A 14,026-nucleotide genomic window follows, 5' to 3' on the forward strand; every position below is an offset into this window, starting at 1 on the left:
AGTAAAACAGTAACAACTAAGGTGAGTTCACAGATCATACTTTCATATTCTTTATATATTGTGCAAGCTTGAAAGTTTTAAAAAGCAAGGGCATTAACATTCAGAGCAGCAGAGAATAATCAGTATTTTTCCCTTTATATAAAATTCTGCCATAGAAAAGATGATATATTGTTATTATATATACATCTATCCTGTGGTAAAGCTATTAGGAAAAGCAGGAAAATGATTAACAGAAAGTTGAGGGTAGAGGTTATTTCTGGGAGAGACACATGGCTTCTAAAGTCCTGGCACTCTTCCAGTGTTTTAAGTTAGGGTGGTGTTCTATTAATCTTTAAAGTATGTAACCATGTTTTCCATGATCTTTGTACATACAAGGGTACTTCAAAAAGTTTGCGGAAAACAGAGATGAAAGGTAATTTTCTTTTGGTGCAATTTTTTTTCCCTAACTTGAAGCATGGATAAACTTATAGAAGTACTTCATGTATATTCAAATACATGTAACTTTAAAAAAAACGAGAACTTTTTTTTTTAAACCAAGAGAGTCTGGAAAGCTGAATGACCTTCAGGAGAAAAACAAGTCATGTCTGGGGAGTCCCAGGATGCAAGAGGGTGTGTGTGGTCTTGAGCGTATGAGCTGGAGGCACAGATGGGCAAAGGTAAAGGGTCTCCCAGCTGGGCATACCCAGGGGACAGTGGAGGCACAAGCAGGGTGCACATTGCGAAGGAAGAGAACCACGCCTAAGGCTACAGCTCATGACATGGACTTTGAGCTGGTTCTAGAAGGTTAAAGACTGCATTGGAATTATAGGCTGGGAACACTCTGCTGAAAGGGTAGATACAATAATTTCCATCATTCTTTTGCCTCCTTTGGTATCCCATATGTTTTATGAGGAAGAGCTATAACCTGTTGTACTTTACCAGTCTTGCTTTCTTTCCCACTTCTGTCTTGACTTGTGCATGCGTGCAGAGAAATGGGTGACGCAAAGCTGACGAAAGCACCTTGGGAGGTTCACAGGCCAACTTGCTCTCCCTACCTGGAGGGCTCTCCTTGCTTTTCTAGGCTAACCTCATCAGGGCTGTGGCAGGAAATGCTTCTATCCTGGAACTCCGCATGCTTTCAACTGTGTTCTGCAGTAGAGTGTGCTGAGTGCTGGAAGCAAGGGTATACTAATATCTGAGGCTGGAACCCAGGGGGCTCCAGTAGAGGAGCCTTGTCCTTGGCTCGAGTGCTTTGGTGACCCCTTGCTTCATGTGTCACACATGTGGGCTACACTCCATGCTGGAACCCAGGTCCCTGCCTGCTGAGGCTGGGCCAGGTGCTGAAGCAGGCAGCTCCTGCCTGCTGGGCCACTGGCTTGTGTGGCCTCTGGACAGCACCCCACTTCAACCCTGGTGCCCCTGCAGTCCTGATACTCTCACTTCCTCAGAACTGGCTCCTGGTGCAGTCCCTACACCTGTTATTGTTTCCAGCTCTGTTGTGCAGTCTAGGCACCACTTTCTTCCAGAAATCTTCCCTCACCTGCTCTGTGATTTCTCCTTCATGGCTGTTCACATCACCCACTTCTCAGCTGGGCTGCTAAAGCTTAGCGAGTACCCACCTTTGTGTTATATCCTCCACTGGCACCACCACACTAGATCTGTACTAGGCAGTGTATCCACACTAGGAACTAGCTGGCACAGATTATCCAAGTGAAGAAATGTTGACTGCACCAGACATATAAGTAACACTTTTATGAGATGCAGAGAGAATCAAGTGCATGAGAGAACACCATAAATAGCATTCAGTACTGTTTTAACTTCTATTTTTAAAAGAATTTAGTCTCAATAAATACATTCTTGGCCTGGGAGGATTAAAAAAAGAAATCTGGCTAAATTAGGGAAGAGTTTGATTAAAAGAATCCTTAAACAAATTAAAATATATTCAAATACAAAATTCCCAGCACTTACAAACTGGGCAAAGTTTTTAAATAGTCATAATCTTTGAATTACAAAACATTTCTTGGATAATGTGCCAAATGAAGGTGATTGGGGGAAAAGGGCAAATATGTTTTCTTTGTTTAGAGTAGGGAGACTAATACTAGTAAATTTAAATTCCAGTCTCAAAAAAGCAGAACAAACCAGTTAGATACAAAGGATGACTAATGAAGGAAAAAAAATTCCTCAAACCACTCTAGTTTCTAAAAAAAATGATCTACTTATGACGTTTGTATCCTAAAGAAAACACCATGGACCCAATCTGACAAACATTTCCTGAGCTCCCAGCATGTGCCAGCTCTAGAGAAGGTGGTTCCTCCGGGCAGTGCTGGCCCATGCTCTCTGGCAGGGAGTCCCTGCTGAGGCTGTGATGGAGGCAGCCATCACCCCAGGGCTCAGAGGTGGAAAGATGCTCCAGCCAAGGGCTCTGAAGAGACTAACAGGGTTTGATGGCTTTGCACAGGCTCTGAGAAGTCAAATTTTTAAAAAACTTTCATTTACTTAATTTTATTTTTACTTATTTTGAGAGGCAGAGAGACAGAACTCTTATCTCCTTGTTCATTCTTCAAATGCCAACCATGGCTGAGACTGGGCTAAGTCAAAGCCAGGAGCCAGGAATGCAATCCAGGTCTCCCACATGGCCTGCAGGAACCCAAACACTTGCACCATCCCCACTGCCTCCAGGGTGTGCAACAGCAGGAAGCTGTAATTAGGAGCAGAGTCAAGACTCAAACCCAGGCACTCCCATGTTAGATGTAGGTGTTTTAATCGCTAGGTAAAATTCCTGCCCCAACATTTAAGATTCTGATGGGTGGTTGCAGTGGGTGGATTATAATGGGGGAAGACAGTGGAAAGGCAAGGAAATCCAGGCTGTGGGAATAAGACAGAACAGAAAAGTCGAGAAGGATGAGGATCAGGGTGATTAGGGCAGACAGATATAGGCTGGAGGACAGAAGACTTTGCAGAGGAGCGCTGGATAAAGATGTCAAACTATGGAATGTTCTGAACACAAAGCAAGGGAGTGTGGTCATTTTTCTATGAGCAGTGCTACTCCTAAACATGTATAGAGATAAGACCCTGCCTGTGCCACTCATTCCAGTGGCACAGATATTTTTCAGTAATTTCAGTGACTCCAGCAGAGTAGAAATCCTCCAAATTGGAGAATACTGTGGAAAATACAAAGCACAAATCAGGAATAATGTAGGTATAATGAGACGAGCACGACCACTTACTTCTCATGATAGGAGCCAATTCCTCTTCCTTAAACACTGCTTTTAGACTTAGTTGTCAACAAAGTTCTGAGTAGAAAGCCTGACAGGGAGCTGCTAAGAGCTCCCTTCTCTCTCTTCCCATGTGAATAAGCTATACAATTTGGGACTAAGGTTCTGAATCATACATTTGATACATTGATTTGCTTTTGTGTTGCTTTGTAAGACAGGGTGAGGAATTTATATATATATATATCTTTAAATATTCATTTAATTTTATTTAAAAGGCAAATTTATTTTACAGAGAGAGAAGGACACACACACACACACACACACACACACACACACACACCCCTTCTATCCTATGCTCCACTTCGCAATCACTTCAATGGCCAGAGCTGGGCTGGCCTAAAGCCAGGAGCCAGAAGCTTCCTCCAGGTCTCCCAGGTGGATGTAGGTGCCCAAGGATTTGGGGCATCCTCTGCTGCTTTCCCAGGTACAGCATCAGGGAACTGGATCTGAAGTGGAGCAGCTGGAACTCAAACAGGATGCTGGCACTGCAGGTGCAGGCTTAATGTACCGTGCTATGGCACCATTCCTTCTAGTTTTAAATCTGCACTATAATTTCTAGGCGTTCTACATTCCGGATATATACTGCACAGCAGTACTAAAAGCATTTGAAAATGTTTGACCCAGTAGAATGGGCAGTGTGAGGTATCTTCCCCAGAAATGTCCAAAGATAAACCCATTCTTTGGTTCTCTGGGGGTCAGTTCAGACTGTGAGCTGGACAGGACAGCTTGTCTAGGGAAGCTGGAGGTTCCAGGGAAGGCACATGCCCTGGAGATGGGAGACCTCAGTTCTGCTTAGTAATCATACACTTCTGGCAGTCGGACTGACCTCTTTGAGCACCTTTTCTCATCCATAAAACTGGAAAAACCCTAACTTGAGGGGGTTGAAAATAAATCATGTCAGGTATGCACTATGATGTCTGGCACACAGAAAGCACTCGATAAATGAAGGGTGGAACCTAAAGGAATGCACTAATAGGAGAATATACTGGAAAGAATACGGGCCTTGGAATTCAACAGATCTGGGCTTGATTCTTACTCTGCCAGTTACAACCTAGGTCTACCCGAGGCAATTCACTAAACTCTCTAGAGTCTAGGTTTTCTCATGGGAAAACCTACCCTGCAAGGCTGCTAGGTGGCTTATATAATATAATGAATATATGGGTAGAATAACTGGCACATAGCAGACATTCATAAATGATACCTATTATTATTTGCTTTTCTCTTAGAAGCAATTAAAACAAACATATAAACCTGAATCTATACAATTTTTTTTAAACCTGATTTCCAACTGAGAAAATACAACTGCTGAGTCAAAAGTGACTATTTTCCTTCAATTGAGCTTCAGACTTAATTGTGTCCACAGTTTTAATTTGAGCAAACTCAGGAGTTCTTAGGATTTCTTCACTTTGGGGACCAGTGTTGCAGTCCAGTAGGTTAAGCCACTGTCCATGACACTGATCCCATAGTGGAACATTTCTTCACTTTGGGGACCAGTGTTGCAGTCCAGTGGGTTAAGCCACTGTCCATGACACTGATCCCATAGTGGAACACCAATTCATTCCAGCTGCTGAGCTTCTTATCCAGCTCTGTTACATACATGCAAAGGCAGTGGGTTATGGCTCCAGTAGCTGAGCCCCTGCCACCTATGTGGAAGACTCAGATTGAGTTCCAGGCTCCTGGCTTAGGACTGGCTTAGCCCTGGTTACTGTCATTTAGAGATGCACTCGTGGATAAAAAATCTCTTTCATTCTCTCTTTCTCTCTCTCAGCCTTTCAAATAAACTAATCTTTAAAAATGAGAAATTCTTCACTTTTAACTCTGCAATCTTCTTTCTTTACATAAAGAAGCCACAGCTCTAGAGAGCTGAAGATGGGGTCCTGCGGCAAGAGCTAGCCACCAAGCCAGTATCTCTGTAGAAGATGCTCACTGAGCAAGTGGAGGGACAGTTTTCTGTTGTGTTCTGAAGAGGAAGTATACCCCAGTTAGCGCAGGGGTATCCACCAAAGTACTGGCTTCTTCTGTTTCTGTTGAATGCCTGATTTGAGTAAAGAAGAAGTATCAGCATCTTTGTACATCTTCCTGCTTGGTCTATGGATTATCCAGGTATTCTATTTACTTTATTATGGTTTTCTGGCCAGCATCTCTCTTCTCTCAAAGTGGCTTGGTGGGGAGTAGGTGTTAGGGTACAGTGGAGGAATGTAAATCAATTAATGCTCTTTGCTGGCAAGGCCAATTAGAAACTTCAATTGAAATAAAGGCACAATTGTTGCCTAAAGTGATGCTTTTTGAACTGTCGCATCAGTCTCATGTCTTACTGGAACTAAAGAAAATAAATGGTGCACAGAAAAATGGATCGTGTTGAGGCGTATCCCAACATAATTGAGCTGCCTGACTTGTGTATCCAAATTTAAAGGGATAAGACAACCTGCAAGAGAAAGTATTGGGTCATCAGCAGTCTAGGAAAAGTGTATTTACACTCTGTAAATCATGCCTGGTCCCTTGGGCTTTTCAGATAACGGAAGGTTTGTTCCTAACTCGAAAACCTTTTTCTGTTGTTGCTGTTTGAACTGCTTGTAATTCCAACCCTTTTAAAGAGGACTTTATATTTACTTTTAATGTATTCCTTTCTAAACAACTCACAGTCAAAATTGTGACCACAAACTCATACAATGGGCCATACAGTCACTGTGTGGGAGACCCTCCCTGAGCTTATTTTGCTTCAATCCATCAGGTTATTCTTGAATTTTAATGGCTAGTGCAGCTGCACCATGGACCCCCTCTAGGAGGCTAAATTGACAGTGACTTGGGAGCCAACTGAGGTTTGCTAGAAGGTGTGGCAGTCAGGCCTGGGGTAAAGCATTCAGTTTGTGACACCTCTCCAGTTTCTTTTGACATATGCTTACAAGGTCCAGCTGAGTAGATAAGCTATTTAAAATTCTCCCAGGTGATGGTTCAAGTGAGGCAATTATGGCTACCTGGGGCATTGCCAATCTGGATCAGAGTGCCTGGGCCAGGCCTGGCTCTGCTTCTGATGCAGCTTCCTGCTAATCACACCAGGAAAGGCAGGTAGCTCAGGCACTTGCATCCCTGCCATGTGGATTGAGATTCAAGATCCTCCTTGAGTGTGGTATTTGGGGAATGCATAAGCAGATGGAAAGCCTCTGCCTTTCGAATGAATGTTTAAAAAAATAATATGATCTCCCAAGTTTTGTTACTATGGAGGGCACATGAGCCAAAGCACACTTTAGCAAGGAGTGGCAGAAATCATCCTGCCTTTAGAAGGAGGTGGCGTTGCAACATGGGGAGTGGCTCCAACTGCTTCAGCAGCCACAGACAAAACACCAGTAACCTCCCTGCAGGAACCAAACAAACAACAGCACAATCACTGCTTTCACTGTATGACTTTGGGTTCTTCATTAACCACATCTGAAAGTCTCTTCATACAGGCAATGGTTAGGCACGGTGGTTTCTTTTATTTGGTTTGGTTCTTCAAGTTATTCCATGCTTTAAAAAAAATGCTACAAGAAAGGATAGAAATGGACATGCACTGACTGCAGTAGGATTACGTCTTGCCCTTCCTGCTGGAGGGTAAACTACTCTGGGGACAAGCCAGTGAACTAACACAAAGCTGGGGAGGCTTCTGCTCCGGTATTTGGCTCCTTGGTTGTCTCAGTGGGAGTATTTCACAAGAAAACAAATTGCCCGACCATTGGTCAAGAGGACAAAAAAGATGAGAGACTGACCTATGCAGTCCTCATGACAGCAGGAGGAAGACGATGTATTTGTTTTCCAGACAAGTAAGGCTTAAGGGCACAACAGCCTCAGACTTGAAGACTATTTATTTTTGACATCCCAGTTTCCTAATCATGGTATCTCCCCTGCCAGGTGTATGACATTCCAGTTTCCTCGTTTTCTTCCTTTCAATCAGGAAGGTATTTTATGGTCATATCGATGGCATGTGAGTGCCTTTGACTCTGTTGCTCACTTTTGTGTGTCTTCCAGTTTCCATAACACTGTATTGATCTGTTATTTCCTCTTGCAAGTTTTACTGCCTCCTTTTCTCCATCTGCTTAGCACCCCCTCACTCTCAAAGCTCAGCTGAAGGGCTTGCTAACTCTGGATCTTGGCCCTTTGACAGCTGCTTCCACGAGGCTGAATTCACGTGTTGATGACTTTAAATCCTCATGTCCCTCCCTGACTGCTCACCTGGAGGCCCAGCCTGGTCAACACTGTAATTGAAGCCTTCTGGTATCAATAAGTTTCACATATATTTCTCTGTGGGCATACTGCCCCATTTACATGAGAACAGTACAACCTGGACCAGAAAGAGCTCATAAAGAATAGTGAGACAAGGCCTGGTATGATAGCCTAGTGGCTAAATCCTGGCCTTGCATCCACCAGGATCCCATATGGGCACCAATTCATGTCCTAGCTACTCCACTTCCTGTCTAACTTCCTGTTTGTGCCCTGAGAAAGGAGTTGAGGACAACCCAAAGCTTTGGGACCCTGCACCTACGTGGATGACCTGGAAGAAGCTCCTGGATCCTGGCTTTGGATCAGCTCAGCTCCAGCCATTACAGGCACTTGGAGAGTTAACCAGCAGATGAAGTTCTCTCTGTATCTCCTTCTCTTTGTATATCTGCCTTCCCAATAAAAATAAATAAATCTTAAAAAAAAACCATACTGAGACAGAGCTGGGTTTACCTTTGGGCCTGGGTCTTCAGATTTTAAGTACAGTGGTTCCCATGCCACCAGAAGGTTCTATTCCCAGCTGGGGGGCATCACAGTACAGGTCTAAAGCAGAACCCATAGTTTACTCACCATTCACCACACTTCAGGTCAGGACTCAACTTTGCCAAATGCAAAACCTTGTGTCATCTTGGCTCCCAATATTGCTGCCTCCTTCTCTGGAAAGCCCCCCACCCACCCAAAAGGGCTAACCACTGGATCCTGTCTTCTAGGAGGGCCTGGCTGGGGCCCACATCCACTTCCACTGTGGATCAAGACATGGGAAAAAAGTACTTTGAAAAAAATTTCCGTGCTTTACACAGGTGAATACATTTCTGGTTAAAACTAAGAATATCTGGGAACCACTGTTCCCTCACCATATCCCCCCCCCCCCCTTAGCTCCACATAAGAATCCATTAATACCAGAAGTAATTCAATAAGGTTCCTCTACCTCCAGGAATTGCCTTTGTATGTTTCCTACACATTGATATCAGGTTAATTACCTTAATTTGACTCCTTGTCCTACAGGCCATGTGGATTAGCCAAGGTTTTCTGGATAAAAACACAATTCTTGGGTGCTGTTAGGCAGCTCAAGGGATGCCCATCAAGCCTTTACTTCTTGAAAAGATGTTGGTGTAGCCCCATGAGCTCAGGTGAAAAGACTGTGACTGGAATATAGAAACTGAAGTTCATGAACTCATGAACTTAGGCACAGATGAAAAGAACCAGATTAGAAATTTAAAAAAAGAAAACCAAGTTCCAAAGGACTTCAAAATAAAGTACCTTAAAGCTGGTCACACCTTAGCAGACTCCACAGTGAAATGCCACAGGTAACCCTCTCACACAGCCATTCTCACTTGCCCCACCTTATCCATGACCCCTACCAACACTCTCTGGTGGAAAGCTCTTTGTTCCTAGAGGCCAGATGGTTCATTTCAGGTATGCTACTAATTGGTTCCATGGAAAAACAGGTTTGGTTCTTTAAATGTTCAGCTTGCTAAGTCATTGCTCAATCTTAGGTCACAGAAAAATCAAGCTGAATTCTACAAAGGAGTGCCCGAGCAGGCACCAGCAATGATCACAAGGAGCGTGTGATGTTGAGATTCAGGGGAATAAGTGACCCAGGGTTGTACAGAGATACTAAATGTTCTGTAGCTAAACACATGTGTGTGCATGTGTGTATGTTTCTGGTTTAAAGGAATAGGGCCTTGTAAGATCTACACAAGACAGAGTTGCTTGCCTGAGATTTGAAGAAGGTAACCAAGAGCTTTCTTGACTGCAGGACTTCTGACCAACAGAGTCATGGTAACTCCTGGCACAGTGTAATGTTTCATGGGCTTTCAACTGCATAAAAGTCTACTAGGATTTGGTTGACAGGAGGATCGAAAGCATGAGCAAAAGTCAAGGTAAAAAAAGAGTATGTGAACTTGTGCAATCTTTTTTTTTTAAAGATTTATTTATTTTATTACAAAGTCGGATATACAGAGAGGAGGAGACAGAGAGGAAGAGCTTCCGTCCGATGATTCACTCCCCAAGTGACTGCAACGGACGGTGCTGCGCCGATCCGAAGCCGGGAACCAGGAACTTCTTCCGGGTCTCCCACCCGGGTGCAGGGTCCCAAAGCCTTGGGCCATCCTCAACTGCTTTCCCAGGCCACAAGCAGGGAGCTGGATGGGAAGTGGAGCTGCTGGGATTAGAACCGGCGCCCATATGGGATCCCAGTGCGTTCAAGGTGAGGACCTTAGCTGCTAGGCCACGCCACCAGGCCAACTTGTGCAATCTTTTCAAAGGCCTTCACATGCATGCGGCGCACACGGACCTTCTATGTAAAGGGCAGAAAATTTCAAGGTGATGCTAAAACAAAACCTTTCTTGAAGGGTTCCTTACTGGGACAGTCAGTAAACAAATCACAATATAGTGTGACAAGGACTAAAATAAGAGGTTGCATTGATTGCTACTGGGCTTTAGAGGACTAGAGAAGGACTAGCTACAACTTGGGTTCTGTTTCCCTTTCACATACTCTACAATGCGCCATTTTCATTGAGTAGATAAGGAAAGCAGAAATCACACTGAGTGGATGGAGAGGCAAAGGCCTACCCTACTACTGTGCATCCCCACCCAACTGCCCTCAGTTTTCTGGCTAAGCCTCAGGCCAGGGCCAATGGTATTCTTCTCCCTGAGAACTGTCCCTTCACTCAGAGAAGAAAGGCCAAACTCCCCAGTGGTCCCAGCTGCAGATTTCATCTTACTGCCATGTGTGGCCCCAGAGGGACTGAATTCCATGCCAGAAATTTCCACATCTCCTGCACTGGTTTCTTACCGTATGCTGCAGATCTTCACACCCCCCAAAGCATGCCCTAGCCCATCATCCTTTCACCCCTCCTACCTGTTGCCTTTCACTTTTCCGGTAATTCTGCAAACTCTCAGAATGAGAGGACTGCCAGCTAATTCAGTAACCACTCACTCCTGGCTTCACTCCATCTAACAGATTGTATTCTTTGACGGCTCTGTCCAGACACACCAGCACCACTACTAAAGCAGGTGCATTTGAGTCAAATCTCTCTCGCTCTCTTGGTACTCATCTTAGCCCCTGATGTTTCTCAATCTCCAATCAGAATGTTCTCCTGCCCTCCATTAGCTGCATCCATAGAGCTCTTCTCTGTCCTTTCATTTCACATGCTCATACCATAGGAACCATCAGTGCCACAGCCTCCAAAGCCACCACGACGTGGGTCATGAAGTTGACGTCTCACATTTCTGGCTACCTACTTAATACTTCCATTTGCTTACCATGCAAACAAGACAAAACACAATACACTCTTTCTCTCACCTACAAATTCTGGAGCTCTTAAGTGTCCACTCTCCCCTCAGCTACTCTAACTAGGAATTAAAGGGCAATGTGCAGTTCCTTCCTCTCCTTAAACCCTTCAAATCTGAACACTCTCCAAGTTCTGACTCTACTCTGAAGAATTTCTAGAAACCGCCCCCTCCTCCTCTTCTCTTCTCCCATTATCTCAGTACCTCCAGGTGTTTCTTCTACCCTGGGTTCTTCCCACTTGAATGCATCCTCTTTGCTATGTGACGGCATAACTGCGACAATGCCATATCCCTGTTTAGAAAGCTTCCAAGACTCTCCACCAGGATGGGACATATTTTGAATAACTTACAAATGCTTTCCACAGTCAGGCACATTCCTTTCCTGCCTCGTCTCCCCATTACTTCCTTCACTCACAGGAATTCCACCCTGTGAGTATTCCTGACTTACAGAATGTGCACATAATCCACAAGCACACTTTCCTCTCTGTCTGGGACATTCTTTGTTCTTCATTGACCTAGAAAGCTTCTATTCATACTCAAAGCCCAGCCTCTGGGCCATTGCTCTGGAACTCTCAGGAGGGGTTTTGCAGACCTGTGGAGTGCGTCTCCTGCACAGTGTTAGTATTCATGGTTTGCAAGTCTGTCTCCCAGACCTGAGCACACACTCCTTAGTGCCATGACCCATTTCTGGGAGCACAAGGCCAAAACACAGAACTTAGGCCATACCAGATACTTGAATGTCTGCTGAGCTACCTTGAAGGTACACGAGGCTTTTCTTCTTGACAGCAGGACCAAGCTTTAACCTCCATAAGCCCTGACATTCTTAGTAACAATGCTACAGATGTAGTACACGATAGAAGAGATTAAAAGGCATGGGGGCAGGGTCCTCTCACTTTCCATGTTGTAACAAACAGCTATGAAAAATCTCCTGATATGTCTGCAACCTGAATATGTGAAGGCACAGTTCTATTCCAGGCTAGGTTACCAATGTGTGTCTATGACAAGGAGGGAACAGCCTTGGATGAGGCTGCACTTGGAGAGCCCTGGGGGACAAGGCAGTGACCCACAGAAGGCACAAGCACTTACGCTGACAAGTGCGTCTAACCAAGAAGGTTGGCGATACCAGTGTGTGTGCGTGTGGTTGTGGACAAGGATTTTTAAGAAATGTAAGAAAAATACTTTATGAAACTGTTATTTGACTTCTTTTTTAAAAAAAAAATTTTTTTTTTTTTTTTTTTTTATTGGAAAGTCAGATACACAGAGAGGAGGAGGAACAGAGAGGAAGATCTTCTGTTCATTGATTCACTCCCCCAAGTGGCCGCAATGGGCCAGAGCTGAGCCGATCTGATCTGTGGCCAGGAGTCCGGAACCAGTTGCAGGGTTCCAAGGCTTTGGGCCATCCTCCACTGCTTTCTCAAGATACAAGCAGGGAGCTGGATTGGAGGCAGGGGCTTCCGGGATTAGAACTGGCGACCATCTGGGATCCCAGCACATGCAAGGCAAGGTCTTTTAGCTGCTAGGCTACTGTACTGGGCCCACTGACTCCTAATCTCTGATATAGGTCAGTGTGGTATGGAGAAGGTCTTTGAAAGCTATATTTACCAATTTACAGAAACAGAATGTTAACGTTGTGGGCTGTGGATTCTCTCTCTCTGTCTCACGCATACAAGTGGCCCTTCATGTTGGATATCTTCATGCAGAAAGCTGCTGTTGCTCTTTCTAGTGAGGATGGTGGAGTACTGGGGTCAGGAGGCAGGAGCAGGCTGAGCTGTGTGTGCAGCAGAGGCTGAGGGCCAAGCTGCCCAGCACCATCCCCAACAACGTCCTCCCAGGGCCACAGGTGCAGTCAGCCAGTCCTTGCTGAAGAAATATCCAAGGGCTGTGTGGCACGGAGGCACAGACTGCTTTGATAGGTAACTTCTTCCGTCCTTAAAGACAAAAGTGTATCAGAACTGAATGCTAGGGCTCCGGCTAAATGGAGCTGAGTCACAGGTACCTCCGTGCTGTGTCTGCAGCCTCAAGTGGATGACTCATGTCTGTAAAATCCGGAGAGAAAGTACCAGGCGACCCCTTGCTGAGTCATCTTTTGCATGGATGCTGGGTTCATGAGCTCTGTAAACTATAATGAGTGATCTAGCCTTTTGCCATGTCTTTATTCTTTTCTAAACAGTACAAATTACATCTCTAAAAATAACTTCATCTACGCCGGTGACTCACTTGGACCTAACAAGCTTCCACAAGCAGTTACCCAGCCAAACTGCAGTATTTACTTGTAAAGGTAGAAATCTGGCCATATTGCACCCCCACCCCATCTTTTTTTTTTTTTTTGAGGTAAAAATTTGGTAGATGTTGGGGAGGGCAGAAGGAAGCCTCATCAAATGCTTTAAAGGAAATACGGCTAATTCCTACCCTTGACATAGATAGGGCTGGAGACGGAAGAAGGAACTTTTTGAAAAATATTTCTAAAAACTTCTGCAAAATAGAACTGTAATATTTTAGGATAATCAGGAACTCTAAACTACTGTTTCAGTAAAGGGTGCTTGCTTATTGGCTACTGAAAGAGAAATATCAGTGATCCTATTGACTTTTAATATTCTGAATTGTGAATTAAGGCCGAAACATCCAGCCACGCTAATAAATGCATATGTGTTAAATATTAATCTTTGCTCTCCCATGAGCTGATCCCTTGCCACACCCTGAATTCTCTATATACACAACTAAGCTTTGGAACTCCACCCATTTACTGTGCAGCTTTCCACTCCAGGCCTGCACCCTGGACTGCAGCTTGCCTTTCTGGACCTAGTGCTGCCAGCTCCCCCAAGCCGTACCCTGGGCCTGCCCCAGTTGGGCAACAGGAAAAGTGAATTCACCTGGAGGCACATGCAGGCTACCTGCTCAGAGCTTATGCCTTCACAAGCCAGGCAGCAGGACTGCTACATCAGTCTATACCCGGAGTCCATTCAGAGAAAATTGGAAGGGCTTTTTGTCCATTTGGCTAGGAATGGAATTACTGACGCCACAGCCAATATTTCAGTTTACTTTTGGAGAGATCACCCCCCCTTGGTTTCATTCAGGCAATTGGATGAGAAACTCTGCCATTTTGGGGTTGTCCAGGGGTGGGAGGGGGAGAGGTGTGTTTAGAACAGAAATGAACTCATTGGCCCATTAGAAAATTCCCTGGGAAATGAGCTGCAAAGTCTATTGCCTGACTCCAGCCAGGGCAGAAG

At 44.7% G+C, this 14,026-nt stretch overlaps 1 protein-coding gene across 1 annotated transcript in view; it reads right to left on the reverse strand.

The window, feature by feature from the left end:
* Nucleotides 1–14,026, reverse strand: part of BABAM2 (BRISC and BRCA1 A complex member 2) — a 436,262-nt gene that overhangs the window by 38,094 nt on the left and 384,142 nt on the right. The gene's annotated exons all lie outside the window — the stretch shown is intronic.

This window comes from Ochotona princeps, chromosome 8 (assembly GCF_030435755.1).
Source record: "Ochotona princeps isolate mOchPri1 chromosome 8, mOchPri1.hap1, whole genome shotgun sequence".
NCBI lineage: Eukaryota > Metazoa > Chordata > Mammalia > Lagomorpha > Ochotonidae > Ochotona > Ochotona princeps.